This window comes from Chanos chanos, chromosome 5, assembly GCF_902362185.1.
Source record: "Chanos chanos chromosome 5, fChaCha1.1, whole genome shotgun sequence".
NCBI classification, from domain to species: Eukaryota; Metazoa; Chordata; class Actinopteri; order Gonorynchiformes; family Chanidae; genus Chanos; species Chanos chanos.
Genome location: NC_044499.1, coordinates 32,957,394 through 32,967,875, shown reverse-complemented (window position 1 = coordinate 32,967,875; position 10,482 = coordinate 32,957,394). Strand labels below are relative to the sequence as shown.

At 38.0% G+C, this 10,482-nt stretch overlaps 1 non-coding gene across 1 annotated transcript; it reads left to right on the top strand.

The window, feature by feature from the left end:
- Window positions 1-7,931: 7,931 nt before the first annotated feature.
- On the top strand, window positions 7,932-8,004 carry trnav-uac (transfer RNA valine (anticodon UAC)). Its single transcript has one exon. It is a non-coding gene; the product is annotated as a tRNA-Val (tRNA).
- The last annotated feature ends 2,478 nt before the right edge of the window (window positions 8,005-10,482 follow it).

The window sequence follows — 10,482 nt, the reverse complement described above, 5'->3', positions numbered from 1 at the left end:
ATGAGATGAATTCTGCTCTCTTGAGGGCCATTCCTACTTTATCTTTAACCAGGTCTTTGCTGCTTAATTGTGATCAATGTCTTTCAAAGGGGTTAGTGGCATTAGGGATCTCTGGCTGTCTGGCAGTTTGGAAAGAAAAGAGTGGAAATGGAAAGAAAAACAGTTTCCATTCTTAACAACACAACCACCCTTCAGTGCACCACAGTGCCTGTCAGTCACATGCATTCTCACATCTCTGAACAGAAAACCAGCAATTCCGAGGCCAAATAAATAAATAAAGAAATAAAAAGATGCTCTCCAGCTGCTGTAGTCTTTTAAATTAGATGTCAACAATCACTCTTACCCCAAGTGATAGTACACTCTCTAATGACCAAACTTTTTCTGATGCTTACGAGACCAATACCCTGCTCAGTAAGGCCATTTTGTTAATTTAGCAAAGTTTCAAATGAATGAGACATAAACTATTAAGTACACACAGAAAGGCTCTTTAAACTGACAGTGCATTTGTACGCTTTAGACAACAAAGTACGTTCCTCTCCATTGTGTGCCAATTAAATGGAGTATTTGCATTTGGTTAGCCTTGGGAGTGAAATATCTGATGAACAATGATGTAGCACTGTAGCATGCTAGAGGCAAAGCTATGAACCTGCAGCCACAGACAGCTTGTTTGGGACAGAGTCCCTCCGTAATTGGAAGTGAAAATGACAAGTCAGGGGCAGAACTTTCAGATGAACTGTTTCGCCAAACGACATCACTGTTTCGATGGCCCCCATCATCAGCTTTGATATGTGCTCCTCTCGCAGCATTCCGCTGCTTCTCCCCCAGGCCCTGTTTCCCTTTCTTTTCTGGGCTGCTCTCTGCTGAAGAGCTCTAGTTTGACCAGCTGTGTCCTCATCTCCACTCTGCATAGCTTCAGATGCCTTGCCTAGGTTTCTCCCTCTTCTATCCCTCTGTCTCTTTTTTGGGGATTTTAGTGCCACTGGAACACTGATTGACTTACTGCGCTTACTTACTGCGTGCCATTTTTTTGCACATCAGTGCTGCTAGAACTGATAGAGAAAACCCTACATTCTCCTGTTTCAATCTCCTGACACAAACCAGTCTGTAGACTAATTGCGCCACCCCAGGATTTCCTTCCTACGACGCTGCTCCTCTCTTTGTCTCGTTCTTCTTAGTTGGCCTATGCTTAGTTGTTAACCATGGTGGTGGACCTTTTATATTATGGGCTGTCAACCTCTGGTAGTCATTAGGGGTCTGATGACATAATTGAAGCTGATGAACAAGAGGCCATTTTGTGCTACCAGATGTGCCCTATGGTGATAACAGTGTTTCCTCGTGATGTCCCCGTACCTTAAGATGACGACACCATACTATATACAACTAAATGGATTCAAGAGTTATTTCATGAATGCCAGATTGGGGTCAAGCTCTCATAAATCTGAGCTCATAAAACAGATGCCAGATATGGATGGATGTGATGGGCATTAGGATTTTTGGTGGTGGCTCAAATCATTTTGCTTTATTCATTTGTGAGATTCATTCAAAGCAAAATTCTGTGGAGGATCTATTTTACTCTGTGCATACACACTAAACAGTCATGGGGCAGGAGAAAAATGCTTTTTAAGTGACATGCACATAATCAGTAGATGGATTTACTTTACTTACCCCATCCTTAGAGGGGTATGGATTTTATGAGACTAGCTTTCTTGCTATCTGACTGCTTCTTTAAAAAAATCATATGGGCTTTTGTAAACAAGCATTTTTAACAGACTGTCATATTGATGACACAGCTATGAAATTGTTTTTCAATACGGTTTCAGTAAGTGGCAAAAAATCATAAGCTATTGCATGTTCCTGCAATAAAGAGCTTAAGAGACGAACAAACAGCTCAACAGTTACTGACTTACCCAACAGCAGCCTTCAATTTTCTGTTCTTGCCACGACAACAGAGGATCCAGCTGGAAAGGGTTCACACCCTAATCACTTTGTTAACAGACTTGCAAACTTTTAACATTCCTCAACACATTTTAGTTTAAAATAAAAATACAAATTGGGCTGCTTTTATACTAAGTGAGAAATGCCCCCAAAGAGAGAGCTAAACCGCTGTCTGCCTCAGGTAATTGAAAATCAAGAAAGAGAGGAATGTGTGGGTACACAGAAATGATTAAGCTAATTTTGCTCGGCCAAAAGAGTTGTTAAAAAACAAACAAATAGCTTTATGAGTGACACACCACCATCGTGGACAAACTACAGCCTTTGATAAATGAGTTGCATTTGTTTGTCTCTGAAAAGGTCAAGAGAAATATTATAAAATTGTTGTTCCTAACTTTAAACCAAACTGTATCCTTGACCGTAGTACTGTTTGGATAGCATCATTTTCTATTCTGTCATGTCCTCAAAGCTTTCAGTGACTTTGAACAGCGAATATATGTCACTTTGTTTATTCTTCCAGGGCAATGTTAACTGTTTTGTCGTTGGGAACATTCTGTTGAGACTCAGTGTTCAGGCAGAGCAGGAAAAAAAAAAAACTGTGACTCAGTTCATTGCACAGTCCACATTAATGTAAAACGCTGTTAGAAGTCAGGGCCAAATTCCCCAATTTTGGAGAAGCATTTAGCATTTTTCAACTGATCTTCCCTTTCCCCCTGATAAATACTCCCTGTCTACTGATCCCATTAATCTAGACACACTCAGTTCATTTCTGAGTCAAATATTGGATTAACACGAAATAATAATGAGACAGTGATACACATAATGCATCTGTCATTAGAGAATTCAGAGGGGAATAGGCTTTACTCCTCTTAAAGAGGCATAACTTTAAATGAGCATGTATGTTGTTTTCCTCTAAGAATTTCTGTTTATCTGAGTATTAAAACAAATAAAATGACAAAGTAAAAAATAAATAGAATAAGATTTTATTAAAAACTGGATAGAATGTTCTAATTATTGTTTAATATTGTCATTAGATAGAATTATACATGTTTTTAAGCACCTTTGCTCTTTATTATGCTCTTCCTCTCCTCTTCTCTCTCTCTCTCTCTCTCTCTCTGTCTCTCAGTATACGGAGACTGCCTGTAGAGAACAGCAAAATCAGAGCTATGAGACTCTGCTGGACCCCTCTCAGAGTTGCCTATTCTGACGTGTGTCACATCAATTTCTGTTCCCTTAGCTGAGCTGGAGCACCTATTCATTTTCCCCACAATACTGTTTCCATGGTTTCCATTCAGAACATGGGGAAATGCTACAGTGAGAATCACTTCTATCATATGGTCTTGCAGTGCAAAGGCAGGTCAGTGTGACTTTTGAACATATATTGTTCCAATAACTCTGGTGTAATAATTTAAATGTGTAATTGATTTAATAAACAATGAGGTATTTATCATTATATCAATATATATAAACCTATAAGACATCCTCCGTTGTTATTTACCGAACAGATTAAGAAAAACCTGAAGAAGTCTAAGGTTTCATATATATATATATATGTGTGTGTGTGTGTGTGTGTGTGTGTGTGTGTGTTAATGTATGTGAGGAAGCCAAAAATCGATCTTTGATTCCAGATTTCCTGATTCACTCTGTCATTTCCTCACAAATTTTTTCAGTTCTTTAAGGATTCTGAGACCCTGTTTCTCCACATTCCTCATGGGATCCTTGCAAGTTCTTTAAAATTCAATATTGCATTGGACTTCTGTGTATTGTAAATATCTCTGCTCTCTTCAGTTCTCAACAAGTTATGATGCTGTTTGATTAGAGCCAGTCAAATCCATGAGGAAGAAACTTACTTCTTTCTTCAGTTTACATGCATCAGTACAGACACTTGTATTGTATATCTGTATATAATATTAAAAGACTGAGACATATCATACATGTATACCGTAAACAGCTCATAAGAGATATAAAGCCATTAATGTGATCAAAGGAAGTAATTTTTGAAGATACCTGTTTTTTTGGAAAAGGGCAGAGGAGTGTGGTTGAATTCAGCTATTTGCTGGAGATAATATGATAATGTCAGTCATCTACAGTGATGTTTGCTCATTTTACGTGTTGTCTTCAACAGGGAAAACAGGAGACAGCATAATGGTACCAGTTCACGCTGTAGAGCCAGTACAGCTAACCACCCTGCCACAACCTGATATCGAACATTTTACTTCTCAGAAAGGAAAATACGCCAAACTCATGTTTATAAGATGAAACTCTAACTCTCTCTCTCTTTTTTTCTCTCTCTGCCTCTCTCTCTCTCTCTTTCTCTCTACCTCTGTCTCTCCCTGTCTCTCTTTCTCTGTTCTGCTCTATCTGTCTGAGGTCAGAAATGTTACAGAAATACCATCATGCTGTAAAGTGCTGTAGTTTTAAACTTCTGTGAGGTCACACCATTTAATCATTTTGTTGATAAAAAATAAAATTCAGATTCAATTTTATGTGTGTGTGTGTGTGTGTGTATAAAAATGTTCAAAACTGCTTCCTTAAACCCCCTGTAGATCATTCATGATGATGAATTCTCCTCAAATGTGTGTGCAGGTGGGCAGACTGGTTCACATTTCATTTCTATTTAAACAGTAAGTCCAGATTTCAGACTCGGACTGGCCATACTTTTAGACTAACCCTCAAAGACAGCATCCCCCCACTGTGAAGTGGCTTTTCTAATGGAGAGAAGCACTATCAAGCTCTAAGCTGAACATTACTTAAGAGCTTTCAGTTCCCAAAACAACTGCTTTAAGGTGGTGGCACATGCCTAAATTCTGTGCAGCTAAAAACAGAACTTAGTGTTTTCTCGATTAGTTGAATCTGTTTTTCCAAACAGAATTCATATCTTCAAAAAACCCCCCAAAAACAAACAAACAAAAAACCATAAACAAAAGAAACAACAACAAAAACAAACAAGCAAACAAAAACTAACAAGCAAGCAAAAAACACTGTTGGCAAAATGACCAATTTCATTAGCAAATCATTTTAATGTATACCATAAAACCAGGTACTGTGACTAAAACATCAGTAGGCAGAAGATCATTATGATCAATCATTACACAATGCCTCAGCATACACTAAACAACACAGGGCCGGCCCAAGCCTTTATGAGGCCCTAAGCCGAATTTGATTAGAGGCCCTCCACCACCTTGGTGCCGCCAATACTATTGACTATTGTCAATGCTTGATCATTCGCACACCTACTGTAAATCTAACACACCCATTATCAATTTTATTAGTTGTAGCTGTGTTGCTTACATCATACCAATGTCAAAAGTTGTAATGTTATGAGAATAAAGTCATAATTTAATGAGAATGAAGTTATAATATTTAAGAAAAAAGTCGTAATTTTATGAAGACAAACACAACGGGTTTTGCTTGTTGAGCAGACACAGGTTTACGTTTTTTCCCCCTCATTTTAACGCAGGTGGCAGGCTGCTCTTCTGATGTCTCTCCTCTAAAATAATGACTTTATTCTCGTAAAATTATGACTTCATTCTCGTAATATTATGACTTTCTTTTTGGATAATTGTGACTTCATTTTTGTAATGCTACGCCTTTATTCTCGTAACGTTACAACCTTTTCTTCCTTCAGTGTGGCCCTAATACTCCGTCGTAAGAACAACAGTCAACTACAATTAAAATCAAATGACCTAGAGAGAAACAGAGGGATATGTGCTTTTTCCATCGACTCAGGGGACAGGACTGTAACATTAGTCTGACTGACCGCTGGCATCAAAATGCAGTTAACGCCAGTTACAGTGTGCGTGCGCATGAGCGCGACACCAGCTCTGACAGAGGCAGCGGGAACTGATTAAATCACTAGCACTAGCTAGCCAAGCTGTTAACATAACATTGCATTTTTGGATGATTACCACTGATAATATATATGATAAATAAATAAATACAGAAATTCAAGCTCTCTTGTGGGACATTTTAAGCACTCTTGGGGGCCCTCTGGTGGCCACGGGGGCCCTAATCAGCCACTTAGTTCACTTACGCGTCGGGCCGGCTCTGAAACAACAGCATACCCAGCATGCTTTATCATTTCTTGATGCTGTAAATATTGTATCATTATAGTATCATAGCTAGTAAACCTATTATCCCAGCAAGGACTGTATTCTTTCCCTAAAACGTTTTTACAAAAGAAAGCCAGTTCAAGGAGAATGTTACTCAAAAGTCTGAATATCAGGAAATAAAGGGCTTTATATTTGACATTTATACATTTTATGCATTACAAATTTCAAACCAGTCTCACAGCATTGATAGATGATTCATAGATTATGTAAAAATGACACACACTAAGAGTTAACAAATAATAACAGAAACATTATTGTCAAAAAAGTTAACACAAATACAGCATCACACCCAGCCTGTTCATTCTTGTCTATTAAGAAAAAGAGATTAAAGAGAGAGAAACTGCATGGCTGATTGTGGGCTGGTAGCAGACCATTCAACAACCAGACAAGAGCGCGGGTGTGTTCTAGTTGAAGGAGGGGCTGTCAGGCCTCACCAACCATCTCTATTCAGATGGGACAACTCTCTGCCGCAGAATGTGAGGAGGGCATCTGCCAGGTTTAGGACTTTGGGAAAAAATTGCCATTGCCAGTGGTACATGAGGTTTGTGTTCCTTGTGCATGGATCCTTGTACCAGTAATGCTCTTCCCTCATCTCCTTATTTTTCAAAGTGGCTACATGCATATAAATTAGTGTATGGGGTATTTCAGTGGAATCAGTACTATTGTATGTACAAAGTAAATATATTGTAAAATATTTTATCTGCATGTAATGAAATGTTTCACTGAGAGAAAAGGGGTTATGGTTACAAACCTTAACCTAATACCCTACTCCTAACCTAATAACCCTAATCTATACTGGGATCACATTCTCTTCACTCTATAACTGTTTATTTTGAATTTATTTCCCAACCTTGTGTAGTTGTTTGGTCCAAACATATGCTTTCTGGATCTTCTCCAGACCACCCTCTGTCACCAGCCTGGGGTTCTTTGAATCCCTTAGTTATGATAAAAACTAAAAACTGTCACATTTTGACAGAATAGTCATAGTGCTAAAATATGGTATAGTATGGCACTGTAACACATCTTTTCTTACTCATATAATATAGTACTGTATAGTACTAGTATAGTACTATTACTACTATACTAATATTACTAATATTACTATTACTAATATAGTAATATAGATACTGAGATACAATTCACTCTAGCACAGTAATAAACCCATTCTTATTTATATACCACAGAAATATTGAGATGTACACTGCTGTGTTGTAAGAAACCTATTCTTTTTCAGCATTCTCACTTTTGACGATTGATCTGTTGGGTTCAGATTGGACTAGATTGACTGCCCAGTCTTTCTCACTGAAAGGCTGTGCTTGATAACGTGGTCAATAACCATGACGACACCACATTATTAAAACATTAAAACGTTACTATTTTTTCTACTCCCTTTACTTCGCAATCACCCATCTGATCCTCTAATCCTCTAATGACCTCTAGACCTCTCCTTCGCACTGACCTTTACCCTCACCATTGGTTTCAAACTCAGTCAATTACTGCAAACGGTGGCTCAGAAGTGACCTCTTTTACAAATCAATAAGGACTGATTGCTGATTGAATGATTGTGGACAAACGCGCTGCACATGTTCAGAAAAGGTATATATTCACTGGAGTATTTCATATGGACTGTGATTAAGTGGTTTCAGAATGGACTTTTTGAGAGGTTCATGTTGAATGTTTTGCAAAATTGCTCATTTCTATGCTGCATCTGAGACAAATGAGAAATGAGGGTGTTTTGTAAAAAAAGAAATACAGCTATATACATTTGGTCAAGATGCAAATCAGGTTGACTCCACTTTCATTAAAACTATTAAATCAACTGAAAAAATAATTGTAAAACATGGAGCATCTTCATAGTCCTTGTGTCATACCTTTAATTACCAATGAGGTTCCATGGTGTAGAGGTTATCACGCCTGCTTTACATGCAGAGGGTCCTGGGTTCGGTCCCCAGTGGAACCACACATACAGATTGAATGTGTATAACTCCATATGAGAAATTTATTAAAGCAAACAGTCAGCAGCACAGACTACACTGCCCTTCATCTTCTGTTTTGTATTAATAAGTTTTTACCTTTTCTTTTAATGACTTTTAGTCTTATTATTTTTTACAGTTACTTTTAATTACTTTTAATTATTTTAGTTATATGCATGTATGTAGAAATGTATACAGCAGATTATATGTGAATTTAAAAGGATGTTGTTTGGCTTGTGAAGACGGATTATGTCACTGTACATCAGAAAGTAGATGTTGTGCAAGTATCTACAAGAGCAGAATCACTATGAGTCATCAGTCATATTTCAGATACAGGGAATGGGCAGTCTGAATGGACAAGACCATTACCCTCTGTACCTTTTCTAAAAAGAGTAGAAGTGATAGTTACAGAAATACTGGTGTCAAGGAAGTCAACTTGCATACTGCTCGGCTGATGAATAAGAGGTGTCCCTGGCCATTCACATACAGCATAACAGATATATCGTATCTAATATATCATATCATTTTAATATATCACATACATCAGAGCTCATTCAACCACAGTATTTCTACAAATGACAAAACAGCCATAAATATAAACAAAATGGTGTTTGGTAAAGAAGGATTATTTTTATTATTTTGAATATATTGTTGCACTTCTGTGAATAATAAGAATCTTTAAACAAAAACATTTTTCTTCGTCAGATTTAAATGAGCTGTATTAAGTCTAAAATCTGTAGGGAGCTTAGCATGACCCTTGGAGAAGAAAGTATTTCGGGGGCAGAAAGCCCTCCTCATGTGGTATGGTTTGAGCAGTGAAACTGCATCAAGGCTTGAAGAGCTGTATCTGCACCAAGATGCTCTAATTCAGGGGGACTGTGGAAATCTTTTGTCTTTCTAAGTTTACTTGACAATGATGCAATGAGAGGCCTTGAGACAAAGTCAACAAAATTTGAAGATGGGCTATTTAACATTGCAAAGACTCTCTCTGTTATGACAGATTGTGAATGTACATCACTGAGTAATGTGTGTGCATAAAATTCCTCACAACTTCAGACTCTCTTGAACGTGGAACATTCTGGGCATAACAATGAAGTCACCACCTTCATCTCCAGGTTTTACAGCAAATATTTTTGTGTCTACACAATTTCTAAAATGAGAGGTGATATTCTGGGACAAACAAAACAAAATTGTATTACAATGATAACCTGAGGGCAAACACAAAACACAAAAAAGGGGGAAAAAAAAGTCCCCACAGTGAACAACAAACATTGTTTACACATCCCAACTGATATCATTCCGTGTTTTGGGTCTGTTCACCCATCTTTCTGACTCAGTGCAGGGTTTAGTAATACACCCACATAAAGGGATGTTTTGTGTATGTTGTCTGTGCTGGTGACACATGCAGACACACACACACACACAGCCTCCATGAAAAGATTTCTTTATTTAAGCCCAGTACACATTATCAGCCACCACTGTGAAAAATACCAAAATGAGGACATTAGGACTGCTATTCTCCTAAGGATGTCCTTCCAAACTGTGTTTTAGATTCCGCTATTTTTATAAGTGCCTGCTGTTCAATAAATTAACAATGTGGCATCTGAAGAAAACGAATTAAAAAAAAGAACTCAGATAAATAAATAGATAGATAGATAGATAGATAAATAGATAGCAGGGCTGTAGTGCTCGAGTCCGGTCTTGGACTCGAGTCAGGATTTGAGATGTTTTTTTCTATTGTGTCAGACTCATTGGTATTTGCACTCGGACTTGTCTTGGTCTTGGCCATTGGTCTTGACCAAGTCCAGCTGCTTTTAAAAATATATATATGTTGTTTTTTTGTCAGGTAACTCCTACTTCAAAACAAAATCATTGATTAAGCGAGCTTGTTCAGAAAATGGGCATTGGTTTAATTAATTCAAAATCCATCTCAAACAGGTATTGACATTGGCCGCTGGTAACTAATCGTATGCCTGCCAAAACTCATCTCCGTGCGTGATGCATCCATGCTTATCATTTTCATAGAAGATATACTGTGTCTCTAGCATCACACAAAAATTATAAACAGGTAAGTAAGTGGTCTCGAAGGGGGTTCTTTCTCGGTCTTGACTCTGTCCAGTGGCAGAGCCAGAAATTAATTTTCGGACGGGCCTCGGCAAAAGTGAGTGGGCACGACTTTTGCTCACGGTCCATCACTAGCCTACACATTCTTTATAACCTACTGCTGAACTGAATGACAGGTCGGACACCCTGTATTGCAACTGTAGTGTAGCCTACTCAGTAACCAGGCCTGTCCAATTTTCCTCTTTCCGTTCTTTGTTTGCACTGAAACGGAATATGTAGTAAACCACAAAATACCGCCGCATTTTTATTCATCCAGCACACTTTAACCAGAAGTAGCGTAAAACGCATGCCCTGTCACAACAAACATACAATATAATGCTGTCACAACACTAGCTGGGTTT